This window comes from Bos taurus, chromosome 19, assembly GCF_002263795.3.
Source record: "Bos taurus isolate L1 Dominette 01449 registration number 42190680 breed Hereford chromosome 19, ARS-UCD2.0, whole genome shotgun sequence".
In the NCBI taxonomy this organism is placed as follows: Eukaryota; Metazoa; Chordata; class Mammalia; order Artiodactyla; family Bovidae; genus Bos; species Bos taurus.
This window is the reverse complement of record NC_037346.1, coordinates 42474930-42491782: the sequence shown is the minus strand read 5'-3', so window position 1 is coordinate 42491782 and position 16853 is coordinate 42474930. Positions and strand designations below refer to the sequence as shown.

The 16853-nt window shown below is 41.3% G+C and overlaps 1 protein-coding gene across 5 annotated transcripts in view; it reads left to right on the top strand.

The window, feature by feature from the left end:
* Positions 1–16853, top strand: part of STAT3 (signal transducer and activator of transcription 3) — a 73837-nt gene continuing 56984 nt past the window's right edge. For 4 of the 5 annotated variants that reach the window (XM_024979867.2, XM_010816228.4, XM_024979866.2 and 1 more), the window contains exon 1: positions 1–175. The gene's annotated coding sequence lies outside the window, so the exon portion shown is untranslated. 5 annotated transcript variants of the gene reach the window in all.

Genomic DNA, 16853 nt, shown 5'->3' with positions numbered 1-16853 from the left:
GGGGTTCCGACGTCGCCGCTGAGGGAGAGAGCCCGAACCGGATCCCTGACGAGCACCCCAGCTCCGCGCTCTCCCCACTTCTGCCAAGGGAGACTCCGCGGCCTGAGGGAGTTCCGCGGCCCGCACCCCGGCGCAAAAGCAGCCCCGGCCAGGCGGGCCTCAGCCCGAGCAGCAGGTGAAGGGGGTTAAGGGTGGGGCTGCCCCCCGACGGCCTTCAGGCCTGGGCATCCCGGGGGAGGAGGGGCGCGCTGGGGAGCTTCTGGGGTGTTTGGGGGGGGTAGTGAATGGAAACTTCAGTGGGGTCTGGGGGATACGAGGAGACACGGAGGGTCGCTCTGAAGGGACAGTTCCCCGGGATGACAGGAGCCGACCTCTGAAGGGACGGGGTGCGCTGGAAGGAAGTTTCGTTCTTTGGAAAAAGGGGAGACGCAGAGGAAGAGAGAGAATGGACTGGAGGGGGAGGACCGTGGGGCGAGGGTACTCTAGGGTGGGGGGGCAGGAGCGAGGGACAGCCCCCCGACTTCCTGCTCCCTGGGGCTCTGGGGACGTTCCGGCCACGGGAGCGACTGTCACGCCGGCGGAGATCACGGAGTGGGGTGGTTGGCAAGCGCCTCCTCGCCGCCCCCCGGCGGGGCCCGGCGTCTCCCGGCTGAGCCACTTCCTCCGCCTTGCCCTGTTCCTGCTCCTTTAGGAGCCAGCTGTGCCCCCCTGGAGGAGGTAGGAATAGGTGTCTTCCCTTTACAGCCTTGCGGGCTGTTTGGTTATGGGTAGGATTATTGCATAAGATTCAAGTTTCCTGTAGGGAAATTGACAGTCTTGTACTCTTTCTAAACTCCCCCCAGCCTTTTTCTGGGGGTAAAGTCGTGTTTCCCTTCTCCCTCTTCCAAAAAAAATCCAAATAAAACCCCCGTCAACCCAGCTCTAAAGAGAAATAAACCTTTTTCCTCCTTGACATTGTTCTTTTATAACCACCTGGTAAACTTGGCCAGAAGATAAATAATTGAGCCCTTGCGTTTACTGGATTGTGGTGTTGCTTAATTGCATAGGACAGAATGAACCAATCGAGAGTGGGAGTTTTCTGTCTCAGAGCCAAGGTCTTGGGTAAATGCAGAGAGGGAAACAAAGACAAGCTGGCCTTGGCAAAGCCATGTGTGCAAACTTTACCTGTGTTTGGGGGTGTGGTTGCACTTCAGTTAGCTTAATTCAAACCGTCACCTGAGTGGTTTTTTCCATGTTTAGTCCACATCTTTCTGTGTTATATCAAGTGGATGCATGGTATTGACACACTTATTCTTATTAAAAATGTATATAACGTGTCCCTGCTGGTTGGTTAAATAAATAAAGGGCATATTTATTCTATGTGTGGGTTGTAGTTTTTTGGCTGGCTGAGCTGATAGAGCATTGGTTTGAATAAATCAGAACCGTAAATTATCTCAATCTTTTATATGTGGATTTAGACTGTTATGACTTGATTTAGCCAATTTTATGTTTTATATTAAATATGTCTATTCCCTGAGTCAGCACATTTATTTCCTTATTACATGTGCCAGGCTGAGCTACTAGTAGAATTTTTGCAGTGACATTTGCACAGTGGGATGGAGGAAAGAAGTCTTTAATACAAAAAAAAAATAAAGAAAGTGTAGATGCTAGAGGCTTTTTGTGTGTGTGTATTTATTATTTATTTATGGCTGCATAGGGTCTTAGTTGTGGTGCGTGGGTTCAGTTGCCCCAAGGCATGTGGGATCTTAGTTCCCCCACCAGGGATTGAACCTGACTCTCCTGTATTGAATGCGTAGATTCTTAACCACTGGACCACAAGGGGAGTCCCTGAGGCTTGACCTTAATCTCTATATTTGCTAGCATGTCTACAACAAAGAACCACTAGAAAATTCGTAAATCTTCTATCTTTATATGTCATTCTTTTGGGAAGAATAGCCATCTAGAAATATCCATAATTATAATTTGACCCACAAAGGGTAGATAGTTCATGTAACCTTAACTCTGTTTTGAAGATAAGGAAATTGAGGTGTAAGGAACAAGACATTTGCCCGGGCAGCAACATACCATAGTGGTAGAGCTTGTACCTTCTGTATATTTTGTTTGCTTTTGACTATCTATGCTTAAGTATTAGGTCTTAATTTAGAGTGACTGTAGGCCCTACTGGGAAAAGTGTCAGTGAAATTCTAACATATACCTAGACAATGAAATACCATCAACATCCTGTAAGACTCCAAAGGAGATATTTAAAATAAACAGGTGAGTCCCATTTAGGTTATTACAGAATATTGAGCAGCATTACCTGTGCTATACAAAAGGTCCTTTTTGATTATCTGTTGTAAGATAGCAGTGTGTACATGTCAATCCCAAACTCTCAATCTCCTTCCCCTCAGGTAACTAACTTTTTAGTCTGCATAATTTACCATCAGAATTTAGCTATTTGCTAATGGAAAGAGAGATTTACTGAGGCAGGTTTGTAGGTGAAGGACAGTTATGACCTAAATGTCATTTAAACCAAAGTGTCTTGTGGCTTGATCAGTTGTCATTTGTATCTCCAAATACAAATTGCTCTTTCCTCCTGCCTCTGCACGTCATGACTTTCAGATGGTGAGATGGGGCAGAGGTGGTGGCCATCATTCCAGAGGCCGAGTCCAGCACCTTTTAATCTTATGGCTTTCTCAGAGGTTATATACAGATCAACAAATATTTACTTTTTACACCTTTGTGAAGTTGCTATGAGGAACAAGATGCCTTGTTGACAGACCTTGCAGTCTACTGTGACAACTTCATGAATTTCTTATCCATGTAATGCAACTTGATTTCCTCAAAGAGATGGTGAGACTGTAAGCCCATGCTGTCCAGCAAGGTAGCTGTTATATGTTTTAAAACATATAGCACAGATATAGAACATTTCCATTATCATAGAGTGGAATGCTTCGCTGTTGGACAGTGCTTCACTAAGCACTACAGGTCTTCAGAAGGAGGAGAGGTTATGAGTCTTGGAGTTGTCTAGAAGTCTTCTTGCCAGAGGAGAGATTTGATCTGAGACCCACATAATGGTTGGCATTTGACTGATGTAAAGAATTTGGGGCAAGGAGGTATGGTGATACGGCACAGACCCAATTCTAGTAGATTAGCAAAGTAAATAGAGGAGTAAGAGGTCTTGAATGCAAGGTCAAGGAGTTTAAAGATTTTTGAAGCCAAATATTGATGTTTAATTATGGAGTGCTTACTACATGCCTGACGTTGGTTAATTTGTATAAAGTAAATGGGTATGTGTGGCTTCCACCCCAGGGAAGTTGTCATTGAAGATGACCATATAAACTGGACCAGCACCCAAAAAGAGGGGTCCTGACTTTGCAGATTTGTGTGGTTAAGTGCAGAAGTGGATTTGTTTTCTTTTTTTTTAATGAGGATTTTTAACTGGCTACACATGTCCACTCATATTTTCTGTCTTCCATATTTAAAAAAATTTTACCTTAACTTTTGGGTCATGTGTGACAACTAGCCAATGAACACTTGAAGGACATGTCCAGATCCTGGAGAACTCCTGGTGTCCTGGAGCAGCCTTGGTGAGGTCCAGCAGAATGACATCCCTGGGCTACCTCAATCTGTGTTGGTTATGGTGAAATTAATATTGTGGTTACACACTTGTTGCAAGGAACCTTGGGTTACAGTGGGGCCCTTTTGTCAGGATGGTTTTATGGTACTTCGGTAGTGAGTTGTTTGAAATATCTCCAGATTTTGAAAGGAATAGCATATGCAAGAAAGGATTTCTATTATGTTCAGTTTTCCTATATCATATTATTAATATCACAACTCTAGTTCAGATCAACAAGCATGTTATGTAATGAGAGTTGGTTATCATGCTAGGCAGGATCCAAGGATAATGCAATATGGTCCCTGTTTCAGGGACCGGAAGTGGTATTATAGGGGCCAGGGTCTGTGCTTCGTCAGTAGGGACTTAGGAGTGGGAAGATGACAGCACAGTGGTTCAAAGGTCAGACTCTGGAGTCCAGCACATTCTGGAATTGGATCCTATATCTGCCAATTCTTAGTCAGAATCTGAACCTCAGTTTTCTCATCTATGAAAGGAGAGGCTAACAGTGTATATCTCCTAGTGCTATTTAAGACTCCAGGAGATGATGCTGGTAAAATACTTAGCATAATGCCTGGTGTACAGTAAGAACTTGCTAAATCCAAGTTTTTATTAAATATCTAAGAAAAGTGATTAATTTTTTTAGGGATGAAAGAGAAAGGCTTTATTATAGAAGGGTATTCACATGGGAACACATGATTAGGGTTTTATAGGATGATTAGGAATTCTCCCAACAAAGTTGAGTTGGTGAATAGCTGTATTCAAGGTTGAGGGAACATGAGCGTGCAGAGGCTTAAAACAGCGTAGTGTGTTCAGGGAGCTATAAGTGGAAGTTCTTAATTTAGGAGAACTGAGGAGAAAGGAAGCTGACTCTCAGCCCTTCTGTTAATAATTGGGTTCAGATATTATTAAGTTGTTTTTTTTTCTTGTTTATAAAAGTAACGCATGCTAGTGTAAAGAAATTTAAATTTGTCGAAATAGAAACCATGTATAATTTTTTATACATGTCTTATTAGTTTGGTGTGTGTTTCTCCAGCTATTTTGCAGCTGCTTCTACCTACCAATTTATCTTGGACAAATTTATTGCAAATTCCTTTCTAATAGCCTAATAAAAAAGTAATAAAAAAGGCAGACCTGCCCCCAAAGTAAAGTTTAGATTGCCTGGTTTCCTTTCTGCTAAAACCTCCCCCCTCCATCCTTAAGAATAAATGACTTTCCTAATCACTGAACTTTTCCCTGACCTTTGACTTTTTAACTACATCAAACACGAGCTTTCCTAAGGTAACTGTTACTGTAATGTTGAAATGTTTGGGTGAGGTGAGTTTGAGGATTTCATGATCCACAGCTGTGATAGGAGTCAAAAGAATGGCAATGAGCTCAAACTTCCTGGGCTTTCATCGCAGATCCAACACCCCTTAGATCTTGGGTCAGTTGCTTAACTTCTCCCGGTTTCACTTTCTCTGTCCAGAAAGTGCAGATACCAGATCCAATTGTAAGGGATTTGTAAGGATTGAGCAAGATAAGGTATGTGAAGTACTTTGCACAGAACCTGGGAGATAGCTAAAAGTGGAGTGCTAATAATTGCTATTATTAAAAACCACAGTATCTAACTATAAAGTCACACCAGTTATGATTTGTGGTAACCTTTCATGACCCAAAGGAAAGAAGGAGTAATCAGGAGCTTCTAACCTAATAGGAAAAAAACTAAATGAATAGGGAGCAGGGGGATTTACACTGTGGTGGAGGAGACGGAGGCTATCACGCAAAAGGAACAGAGCACGTTTACACGGGTGCCTTTGTCAGACGTATGTGTCTCTACATCTTCTGATGGTGGCCCATTTATTTGAAGTAATATTCAACACATTAGATTTTTATGGCCACTTAGGAATGTAAACAGTCGCTTGGAGTTCTTGATACAAAAAGTACAGATAATACGAAAGGTTTGAGGGGTGGGGGACTCAGGCAAGGAAGGTGGGCCAGCACACAGCTTGGGGGTGAGGTCACAGCTTGGGGGTGAGGCTGCACCCTAAGTAGAGTGAATAATCGTATGAGGCCAGGAAGGGATTTGTTCTTTCACATCTGTGCTATGTGAGTGCGTGTGTTTTCATTGGAGGAGTCGAGCTTTACTTTCCTGTCCTGTAACTTTCCTTTGCAAACGAAAACTCAAAACAGCCTTGTGGTTTAAGAAGAGCCACTCAGCACCTCCATGAAACAGATTCTCTTGCACCAGCTCTCCGGTTTGGGGTCAGAGAAGGCCGAAGAGAAAAGGCCTGCCGCTGTTTCTTGGCCGAATGTGGGGCGGGAGGAAGTCAGCAGAGTTTGAAAGAGAAAGTAAACCTTCTGGTAAATAAATGGCTTCCCTATTGTGGAGGAGGAGTGTAAATTATTAGGGGGATGTTTGGGTAGTTTTTGTAGAAGCCATTTCTGAAAACTGATTGAGATGATTGAGGGTGAGCCCTATTTAGGGAAATCCTGCCTGGCCTGCTGTGAACCCACTGTTATTCCCACTTCGTTGATTGATTTTATTAGTTTGTGGCAGCCTGACCTCCTGTTCTTGTTGAAATTGGAGGATCTGAGTGTGACTTTGAGCACCTGCTTAGTAAATACTTCTTGAAATGCTTGTTTTTTGCTTGTTTTCTAATGTTCATTTTGTTTTTACTTTTAAGCAAACACTTTTTCTGACAGAAGCTAAAATCATGAGACTTTCCCTTTGTTCTTTCCTCCCCCTCCCACCTCCAGTCCACCCAAATGTCATCCTCAAAACCTCAAAACCCAGATGTTAGCTGTGTAATTACCTCTCCTCTAAACCAAGCAAAGTGCAATCTTGCGTTGAGTTGGCATTAAAATCGTCAGCCTTTGAATTTCTTTCTACTTGTGGTTTAGATACAATAAATATTTAATCTCAGACTGAATTTGCCTGACAAATCAGTCTTGTATTTGGGCCTCTTTTTATCAATAGGTTTAGAGAAAGCAAATTTATTGAAACATTAACCAAAATAAAATGTAATTAGAGTGGTCACTGTCTTATGCATCGGAGCAGGTGGAATAATCAAAGCCAAATCTCAATATTTATTCTTTTTTATTATCTCATATTTAATTTGAACATGCATATATATCAATATTTATTCTTAATTCCGTGTGTTATTACGCTTTCCATTTGAGTACATAAATAAGTAGATAGAAGCACTTGGGACGCTTTAGGGTCTTGATTACTATGTTGAAGAATCCTAGGTTCATGGAGCCATCTAAGATTCCTGTTTCTCAAGTGTACTCCTGTGGTGCTGGATGTTAATAGGGTGGGAGTGGCAAGGGGAGGCTGTCCCTATAGGGGGAAAAGGGGTGGGGGATAGGTGAACTCTGTACTTCCCACTTAATTTTAATTTGAACCTAAAATGGCTCTTAAAAGTCATCTATTAATTTCAAAACAATCCTGCAGAAATGACTGTGTCAGAAGTGCCCTCTATACAGCTGTGTGATTCCAATGACTTCTACCACTGGATTCCCTAAACTTGGCAAAGAGAGTGGCTTTCTTTTACCATTATCTCCCAAGTAATGGAGAATGCGACTAGAAGTGGGGCATCCAGAAAACCCATATAGTCTCTGGATGAACCTGCTTCCCCTTTCCTTAGGAGAGATGAATGCTAGTCTGAACTACAGATTTTCAGCCAGAACGTATCAGTTTTGTTTTTCAGTTCCAAGCTAGTTTTTTTATTTTAGGGGGGAGGGGAAGTTTAATCACTACAGTAAATGCAAAGTCTCCCCTTCATCTTATCCTCTGAACTCTCTCTCCCAGGGACAGCTAGGTACCTATTTCTTTATCTTTCCAGAATGGTCATGTGTGATATATAGGCAAACATGTTATTCTTTCTCTTTTTTTCTTCCTTCCACAGACAGTAGCAAATTATACCTGTAACTCAGTATCTTTTTGAAGACACTTTGTTTATCTTAGAAGATACTCCATGTGAATAGGTTTGGCACCCCACTCCAGTACTCTTGCCTGGAAAATCCCATGGATGGAGGAGCCTGGTGGGCTGCAGTCCATGGGGTCCCTAAGAGTCGGACACGACTGAGTGACTTCACTTTCACTTTTTCACTTTCCTGCATTGGAGAAGGAAATGGCAACCCACTCCAGTGTTCTTGCCTGGAAGATCCCAGGGGTGGGGGAGCCTGGTGAGCTGCCATCTATGGGGTCACACAGAGTCGGACACGACTGAAACGACTTGGCAGCAGCAGCAGCAGCAGCAGTGAAATGGCAGGGCTGCAGAAAGCACTTCTGCTGCGAAGAAGTCTGGTGGAATAGCACTTGTGGAATTGTTTGAGTTGTGATCTCAAACTAGCTGCTTTTTTCACGAAGCACCATGCTTACTTGAAAGAATGATTGACAGACCAACAGGGATATTGATATTTTCTCAAAAATGAAAGAAGGGAAGCTTTTTCTTCAAGGAAAACAACCCACATTATTTGTTGCCGATGCTTTAGAGTGGAAATTAGAGTTTGAGAAACTTATATCCACTACTGTGTGTTTGACAGCTTCTCAGGATTAATGTAATTTTTTGATAATGTGGTTTTGTGATAGTTTATAATAAATTATGTTGGTATTTGAAGGTCTGCATGTCTCTGAAATAGTGTTTTACAGATACTTGATGCATGGCATTACAAAATCATGCATGAAAACATTCCATTCAAAATGCAAGATAGACTAATGGATTTTAATGTAACTGTGTATGAAGAGTTCATTGCTATGGTTTCAGAGTCTACACTGCCTCTAACCTTGAAGAAACTACTACTTGTCAAGTTTTGATGTAGTATTAAATAATATCCAAAGTTATCTGCAAAGATTCTTCATATACTGTCTTTTCTTTTCCAGTGAGTGTGAGGCCAAAATTTCTTCGTACATTTCAACCAGAATAACATACTGCAACAGGTTGAATGCAAAAACAGAGCTGTGAGGATCCAGCTGTCTTCTAAGCTAGAGATTAATCGTTAGAGAAACTTCCAAAACTTTAACAATGTCACTCTTTTCACTAAATTTTTTTAAAAATAAGTTGTTTTTCATAGAGATGTTATTTATGTAATAGGTTTATTTTAAAAATAATAAATATATTATAAATGTCTCAGTTTTAGTTTGTAATACAGTAAAATTGATGTATGTCCATAAACAAATGCTCCTTAGGATCCTCAATTTTTAAGGGGGTCCTGAGAATAAAAAGTTTGAGAACTGCTGATTGACAGGTTTTAGCATAAGAACTCCTTGAATAGCTGTTGAAGAAAGAAAAAAAAGATTCTATGGTTCTGTTCCAGAGACTCTGGGTTAGTAATCTAGGGTTATTTTTAACAAACAGCCAGTGTTCTGATCCTGGTGGTCCTTGGTGTGAGAATGCTGCTCTGAAGGATCATAAGCTATAAGTCTTCAGATTCATGAAGTCATATCCACAGGTTTTAGAAATCATTGTTTTGGGGATAAAAGTAAACGGTAGCCATGTGGTCTTCCAAGGAAAAATGCTTTGTAGATTTCTTTTTATCCTGTTCTTAGTATTTATGGATCTGAATATTAATCATGGGGGGATTATAGTCATAATAAATAGTCATAAAGAATCACTTGGCCAAATTAGAGTTCAATTTGGTTTTATTGATAGGCCACCCATGAACATATTAAGATACTTTCTGAAGACTCGGGTTAATTTCTAAAGACATTTCTGGTTAAGAATTGTCCTTAAATTCTATAAGAAGTGTTCTATTTCAGACAGGTCTTTAACTTTAGTGTATACGTGTAACATAAGTAAAGCTGTCATTTTCATTCTTATAATTGCTTGTATTACGAATTCAAAGAGAGTTTACTTGTCAGAGATAATACAGCAGAGATAAGACTTCAAAAAATATAATATGACTCCATTCAGTTCAGTTCAGTTCAGCCACTCAGTCGTGTCTGACTCTTTGTGACCCCATGAATTGCAGCACGCCAGGCCTCCGTGTCCATCACCAACTCCCAGAGTTCACTCAAACTCATGTCCATCGAGTCAGTGATGCCATCCAGCCATGTCATCCTCTGTCGTCCCCTTCTCCTCTTGCCCCCAATCCCTCCCAGCATCAGGGTCTTTTCCAATGAGTCAACTCTTTGCATCAGGTGGACAAAGTAATGGAGTTTCAGCTTTAGCATCAGTCCTTCCAATGAACACCCAGGACTGATCTCCTTTAGGATGGACTGGTTGGATCTCTTGAAGTCCAAGGGACTCTCAAGAGTCTTCTCGAACACCACAGTTCAAAAGCATCAATTCTTCAGTGCTCAGCTTTCTTCACAGTCCAACTCTCACATCCATACATGACCACTGGAAAAACCATAGCCTTGACTAGATGGACCTTTGTTGGCAAAGTAATGTCTCTGCTTTTCAATATGCTATCTAGATTGGTCATAAGTTTCCTTCCAAGGAGTAAATGTCTTTTAATTTCATGGCTGCAATCACCATGTGCAGTGATTGTGGAGCCCCCCAAAATAAAGTCTGACACTGTTTCCACTGTTTCCCCATCTATTTCCCACGAAGTGATGGGATCAGATGCCATGATGTTTTCTGAATGTTGAGCTTTAAGCCAACTTTTTCACTCTCCTCTTTCACTTTCATCAAGAGGGTTTTGAGTTCCTCTGCAGTTTCTGCCATAAGGGTGGTGTCATCTGCTTATCTGAGGTTATTGATATTTCTCCTGGCAATCTTGATTCCAGCTTGTGCTTCTTCCAGCCCAGCATTTCTCATGATGTACTCTGCATATAAGTTAAATAAGCAGGGTGACAATATACAGCCTTGACGTACTCCTTTTCCTATTTGGAACCAGTCTGTTGTTCCATGTCCAGTTCTAACTGTTGCTTCCTGACCTGCATATGGGTTTCTCAAGAGGCAGGTCAGGTGGTCTGGTATTCCCATTTCTTTCAGAACTTTCCACAGTTTATCGTGATCCACACAGTCAAAGGCTTTGGCACAGTCAATAAAGCAGAAATAGATGCTTTTCTGGAACTCTCTTGCTTTTTCCATGATCCAGCAGATGTTGGCAATTTGATCTCTGGTTCCTCTGCCTTTTCTAAAACCAGCTTGAACATCTGGAAGTTCACAGGTCATGTATTGCTGAAGCCTGGCTTGGAGAATTTTGAGCATTACTTTACTAACATGTGAGATGAGGGCAATTGTGCGGTAGTTTGAGTATTCTTTGGCATTGCCTTTCTTTGGAATTGGAATGAAAACTGACCTTTTCCAGTCCTGTGGCCACTGCTGAGTCTTCCAAATTTGCTGACATATTGAGTGCAGCACTTTCACAGCATCATCTTTCAGGAGTTGAAATAGCTCAACTGGAATTCCATCATCTCCACTAGCTTTGTTCATAGTGATGCTTTCTAAGGCCCACTTGACTTCACATTCTAGGATGTCTGGCTCTAGGTGAGGAATCACACCATCGTGATTATCTTGGTCGTGAAGATCTTTTTTGTGTAGTTCTTCTGTGTATTCTTGCCACCTCATCTTAATATCTTCTGCTTCTGTTAGGTCCATACCATTTCTGTCCTTTATTGAGCCCATCTTTGCATGAAATGTTCCCTTGGTATCTCTAAATTTTCTTGAAGAGATCTCTCGTCTTTCCCATTCTGTTGTTTCCCTCTATTTCTTTGCATTGATTGCTGAGGAAGGCTTTCTTATCTCTTCTTGCTATTCTTTAGAACTCTGCATTTAGATGCGTATATCTTTCCTTTTCTCCTTTGCTTTTTGCTTCTCTTCTTTTCACAGCTATTTGTAAGGCCTCCCCAGACAGCCATTTTGCTTTTTTGCATTTCTTTTCCATGGGGATGGTCTTGATCCCTGTCTCCTGTACAGTGTCACGAACCTCTGTCCATAGTTCATCAGGCACTCTGTCTATCAGATCTAGTCCCTTAAATCTATTTCTCACTTCCACTGTATAATCATAAGGGATTTGATTTAGGTCATACCTGAATGGTCTAGTGGTTTTCCCCACTTTCTTCAATTTAAGTCTGAATTTGGCAATAAGGAGTTCATGATCTGAGCCACAGTCAGCCCCCAGTCTTGTTTTTGCTAACTGTATAGAGCTTCTCCATCTTTGGCTGCAAAGAATGTAATCAATCTGATTTCGGTGTTGACCATCTGGTGATGTCCATGTGTAGAGTCGTCTCTTGTGTTGTTGGAAGAGGGTGTTTGCTATGACCAGTTCGTTCTCTTGGGAAAGCTATTAGCCTTTGCCTTGCTTCATTCCATGCTCCAAGGCCAAATTTGCCTGTTACTCCAGGTGTTTCTTGACTTCCTACTTTTGCATTCCAGTCCCCTATAATGAAAAGGACATCTTTTTTGGGTGTTAGTTCTAAAAGGTCTTGTAGGTCTTCATAGAACCATTCAGCTTCTTCAGTGTTACTGGTTGGGGCATAAGCTTGGATTACCGTGATATTGAACGGTTTGCCTTGGAAACTAACAGAGATCATTCTGTCATTTTTGAGATTGCATCCAAGTACTACATTTTGGACTCTTCTGTTGACCATGATGGCTACTCCGTGACTCCACTAGCCTGGGAGTTTCAAGACTCCCAGTTTGTGTTCTGGTTTTATCTCTGTCTTTTGTGATCACTTAACATTTTGATAGAGTTGTTACATTATCTTGGAACCTCAGGGTTCTCTTTGGCTGAGTGGTTGACTGGAAAATCCAATGTAAATTTATGCTTCAGGCCAGGTTCTGTTTGTGTGTAATTTTTAGGATTTAGATCATAAGCTACTTCCAAGGCAAGCTTCAATAGGGTTTCTAAATTATACGTTACTATCTTCTAAGTATTTATTCTTTTTCTTTCTAAGCCATGTCCACTCTCTCACTTACATTGTGAGATGTAAGCCATGTCTCTCAAATTGTCAGATTTTAATTTCATGAGTAATTGAGACTTTTTCTTAACCTTCTCTTGTGTAGATGCTAATGGATAAGATCAGCTGCTCTCTGAAGATTGCCCACATTATGCTAAACTATGGTGTACAATGAGGTCACCTATTTTTCCAAGTATGCTATTCATTTTGATAAGAATTTCATAGAAAAGCTTGTCTAATTTGGGGAGATAGCTCATCTTCCTTCTTAAATATAATTGAAACTCTGTGGGGTCAGCTTATCTTTTAAAATATTTTTCATAAAGCTCAATACATTTTAAACATTAGTAGATTATATATTTAAGAGCAGTCTTAGGATGCATAAAAATTGAGCACAAAGTACAGAGAACCCCTCTATACCATCTTGTCTCTGCTTCCCAGTTTGTCCAATTATTGACATCTTGTCTTAGTGTGACACATTTGTTACCATGGATGAGCCAATATTGACACATTATTATTAACATTAGAGTTCACTGTGTTATACATTCTACGAATTTTGACAAATGTATAATGACATGTATCTACTGTTACAGCAACATTCAAAATAGTTTCACTGCCCTGGAGATCCCCTGTACTCTACCTATTCATCCCTCCCCCGAACCCTGGCAACCACTGATCTTTTTTATTATCTGCATAGTTTTGTCTTTTTTCCAGAATATCGTATGGTTGAAGTAGTCATTTCAGTTTGCCTTTGTTCACTTGGCAGCATTGATTCGGATTCCCCCATGTCTTTTCAACGCTCGATAGTGCATTTCTTTTTATTGCTGAGTAATATTCCGTTGTCTGTGTGAACCACATTGTTTATGCATTCACCTATTGAAGGACATAATAATTGTTCCTCAGTTTGAGCACTTATGAATGAACTTGCTATAAATAATTTGTGTGCAGGGTTTTATGTAGATGTAAGTTTTCAACTCATTTGGGTAAATACCAAGAAGTGGGTTTGCTAGATCCTAAAGGAAGGAGTGTCACCAGGGATCTCCACATTACCAAGTTGAATGGATGTCACTGTGTCACCATCTTGCTCACAGTTTTAGTGGTATTGGCATAGCTGAAAATCTTTTTTTAAAAAAATTCTCTCCTCTTGGCTTTTGTGATATGTTCCCCTGGTTTTCCTTCAGTCTTGCTTGTCTTTCCCAGTTGCCTTTCCTTGTTCATCCTCTACCTGAACACTAGTGGTGAAGTGCTTCAGACCACTGTCTGGGGCTCTTTTTTATCTTCTTCTATAATCTGTCCCCTAGTTTATGTTATCCATTACTTTGGCTTTAACTATCATCTCCATCCTGATGACTGATGTATCTCTAACCCAAGTGTCTCCAGGCTCCCAGTTTCTGTGTCCTGATGCTTAATTGACATTTCTCCTTGGACGATTGTACCATCCAAGGAGAAATGTCAATTAATAGAATAGGAAAGACTAGAGATCTCTTCAAGAAAATTAGAGATACCAAGGGAACACTTCATGCAAAGATGGGCTCGATAAAGGACAGAAATGGTATGGACCTAACAGAAGCAGAAGATATTAAGAAGAGGTGGCAAGAATACACAGAAGAACTGTACAAAGAAGATCTTCACAACCCAGATAATCACGATGGTGTGATCACTCACCTAGAGCCAGACATCCTGGAATGTGAAGTCAAGTGGGCCTTAGAAAGCATCACTATGAACAAAGCTAGTGGGGGTGATGGAATTCCAGTGGAGCTATTTCAACTCCTGAAAGATGATGCTGTGAAAGTGCTGCACTCAATATGCCAGCAAATTTGGAAACCTCAGCAGTGGCCACAGGACTGGAAAAGGTCAGTTTTCATTCCAGTCCCTAAAAAGGCAATGCCAAAGAATACTCAAACTACCGCACAATTGCCCTCATCTCACATGCTAGTAAAGTAATGCTCAAAATTCTCCAAGCCAGGCTTCAGCAGTACCTGAACCATGAACTTCCAGATGTTCAAGCTGGTTTTAGAAAAGGCAGAGGAGCCAGAGATCAAACTGCCAACATCTGCTGGATCATGGAAAAAGCAAGAGAGTTCCAGAAAAACATCTATTTCTGCTTATTGACTATGCCAAAGACTTTGACTGTGTGGATCACAATAAACTTTGGAAAGTTCTGAAAGAGATGTGAATACCAGACCACCTGACCTGCTTCTTGAGAAACCTATATGCAGATCAGGAAGCAACAGTTAGAACTGGACATGGAACAACAGACTGGTTCCAAATAGGGAAAGGAGTACGTCAAGGCTGTGTATTGTCACCCTGCTTATTTAACTTATATGCAGAGTACATCATGAGAAATGCTGGGCTGGAAGAAGCACAAGCTGGAATCAAGATTGCCAGGAGAAATATCAATAACCTCAGATATGCAGATGACACCACCCTTATGGCAGAAAGTGAAGAAGAACTAAAGAGCCTCTTGATGAAAGTGAAAGAGGAGAGTGAAAGTGAAAGAGGAGAGTGAATGTTTTCAACATTCAGAAAATGAAGATCATGGCATCCGGTCCCATCACTTCATGGGAAATAGATGGGGAAACAGTGGAAACAGTGTCAGACTTTATTTTTTTTGGGCTCCAAAATCACTACAGATGGTGATTGCAGCCGTGAAATTAAAAAACGCTTATTCCTTGAAAGGAAAGTTATGACCAACCTAGATAGCATATTGAAAAGCAGAGACATTACTTTGCCAACGAAGGTCCATCTAGTCAAGGCTATGGTTTTTCCAGTGGTCATGTATGGATGTTAGAGTTGGACTGTGAAGAAAGCTGAGTGAAGAAAAATTGATGCATTTGAACTGTGGTGTTGCAGAAGACTCTTGAGAGTCCCTTGGACTACAAGGAGAACCAGCCAGTCCATCCTAAAAGAAATCAGTCCTGGGTATTCATTGGAAGGACTGATGTTGAAGCTGAAACTCCAGTACTTTGTCCACCTGATGCAAAGAGCTGACTCATTTGAAAAGACCCTGATGTTGGGAAATATTGAAGGCAGGAGGAGAAGGGAACGACAGAGGATGAGATGGTTAGATGGCATCATTGACTCAATGGACATGAGTTTGGGTAAATTCCGGGAGTTGGTGATGGACAGGGAGGCCTGGAGTGCTGAAGTACATGGGGTCGCAAAGAGTCAGACATAACTGAGCGAGTGAACTGATACTGATCTATTTATCTGTCAAAAAAAAACCCCTCTTTAAAAAAATATATTTATTTATTGGAGTATAGTTGTTTTATGCTAGTATGTCAGTTTCTGCTGTACAGCAAAGTGAATCAGCCATATGTATACATATAACCCCCCCTTTTTTGGATTTCTTTCCCAGTTAGGGTACCTCAGAGCACCAACTAGAGTTCCTTGTTCTATACTGAAGGTTCTTAGGATCTTTTTTCTTATATTGAAGTAGTTGATTTACAATATTGTGTTAGTTTCAGGAATACAGCAAAAAAATATATGTAGATAGATAGATGCTTCCCAGATGGCTCAGTGGTAAAGAATCTTCCTGCCAGTACAGGAGAAGCAGGAGATGCAGGCTCCATCCCTGGGGTTGGGAGGATCCCCTGGAGGAGGAAATTTCAACCCACTCCAGTATTCTTGCCTGGAAAATCCCTTGGACAGAGGAGCCTGACGGGCTGCAGTCCATGGGGTCCCAAAGGGTCAAACACGACTGAGCTTGCAACAACAACATATATGTGTGTGTGTGTATTTTCCAGATTCTTTACCATGACAGGTTATTACAAGGTATTGAGTATGGTTTCCTATGCTATCCAGTAAACCTTATTGTTTATTTTATATTTAGTGGTGTGTATCTGTTAATCCCATAATCCTAATTTATGCCCTCTTCCAAAAAACATAACTCTTAAGCTTTCTTACCACACGCTTGTGCCCTTCTCCCTGCCTAGCTTTCCCCATCTAAGAAAATGGCATCCCCATCTAACCCATGGTAAAAGCCGAAAACTTAGGAATAACGTTAATTCCCCCTTTCTCTCAGGCTTCCCTGGTAGCTCAGATGGTAAAGAATCGCCTGCAATGCGGGAGACCTGGGTTTGATCCCTGGGTTGGGAAGATCTCCTGGAGAAGGGAACGGCTACCCTCTCCGTTATTCTGGCCTAGAGAATCCCATGAACTATACAGTCCTGGGGGTTGCAAAGAGTCCGACACGACTGAGCAACTTTCACTTTCTACTTTCCCTTTTCTCTCGCGCCTCTGTTTCTCTTCAAATCATCAATTCCTGCTGTTCCACCTCGCAAGTCTTTAAAAATTCTTTGTCTTGTCCTGACTTCCATTCCTGCTCTATGGTAGGCTAGATACCCTGAAAATCTTCCCTCAAAACACCAAGAGGGGACTTCCCTGGTGGCCCAAAGGTTAAAACTTCATACTTCTGATGCCAGGAGG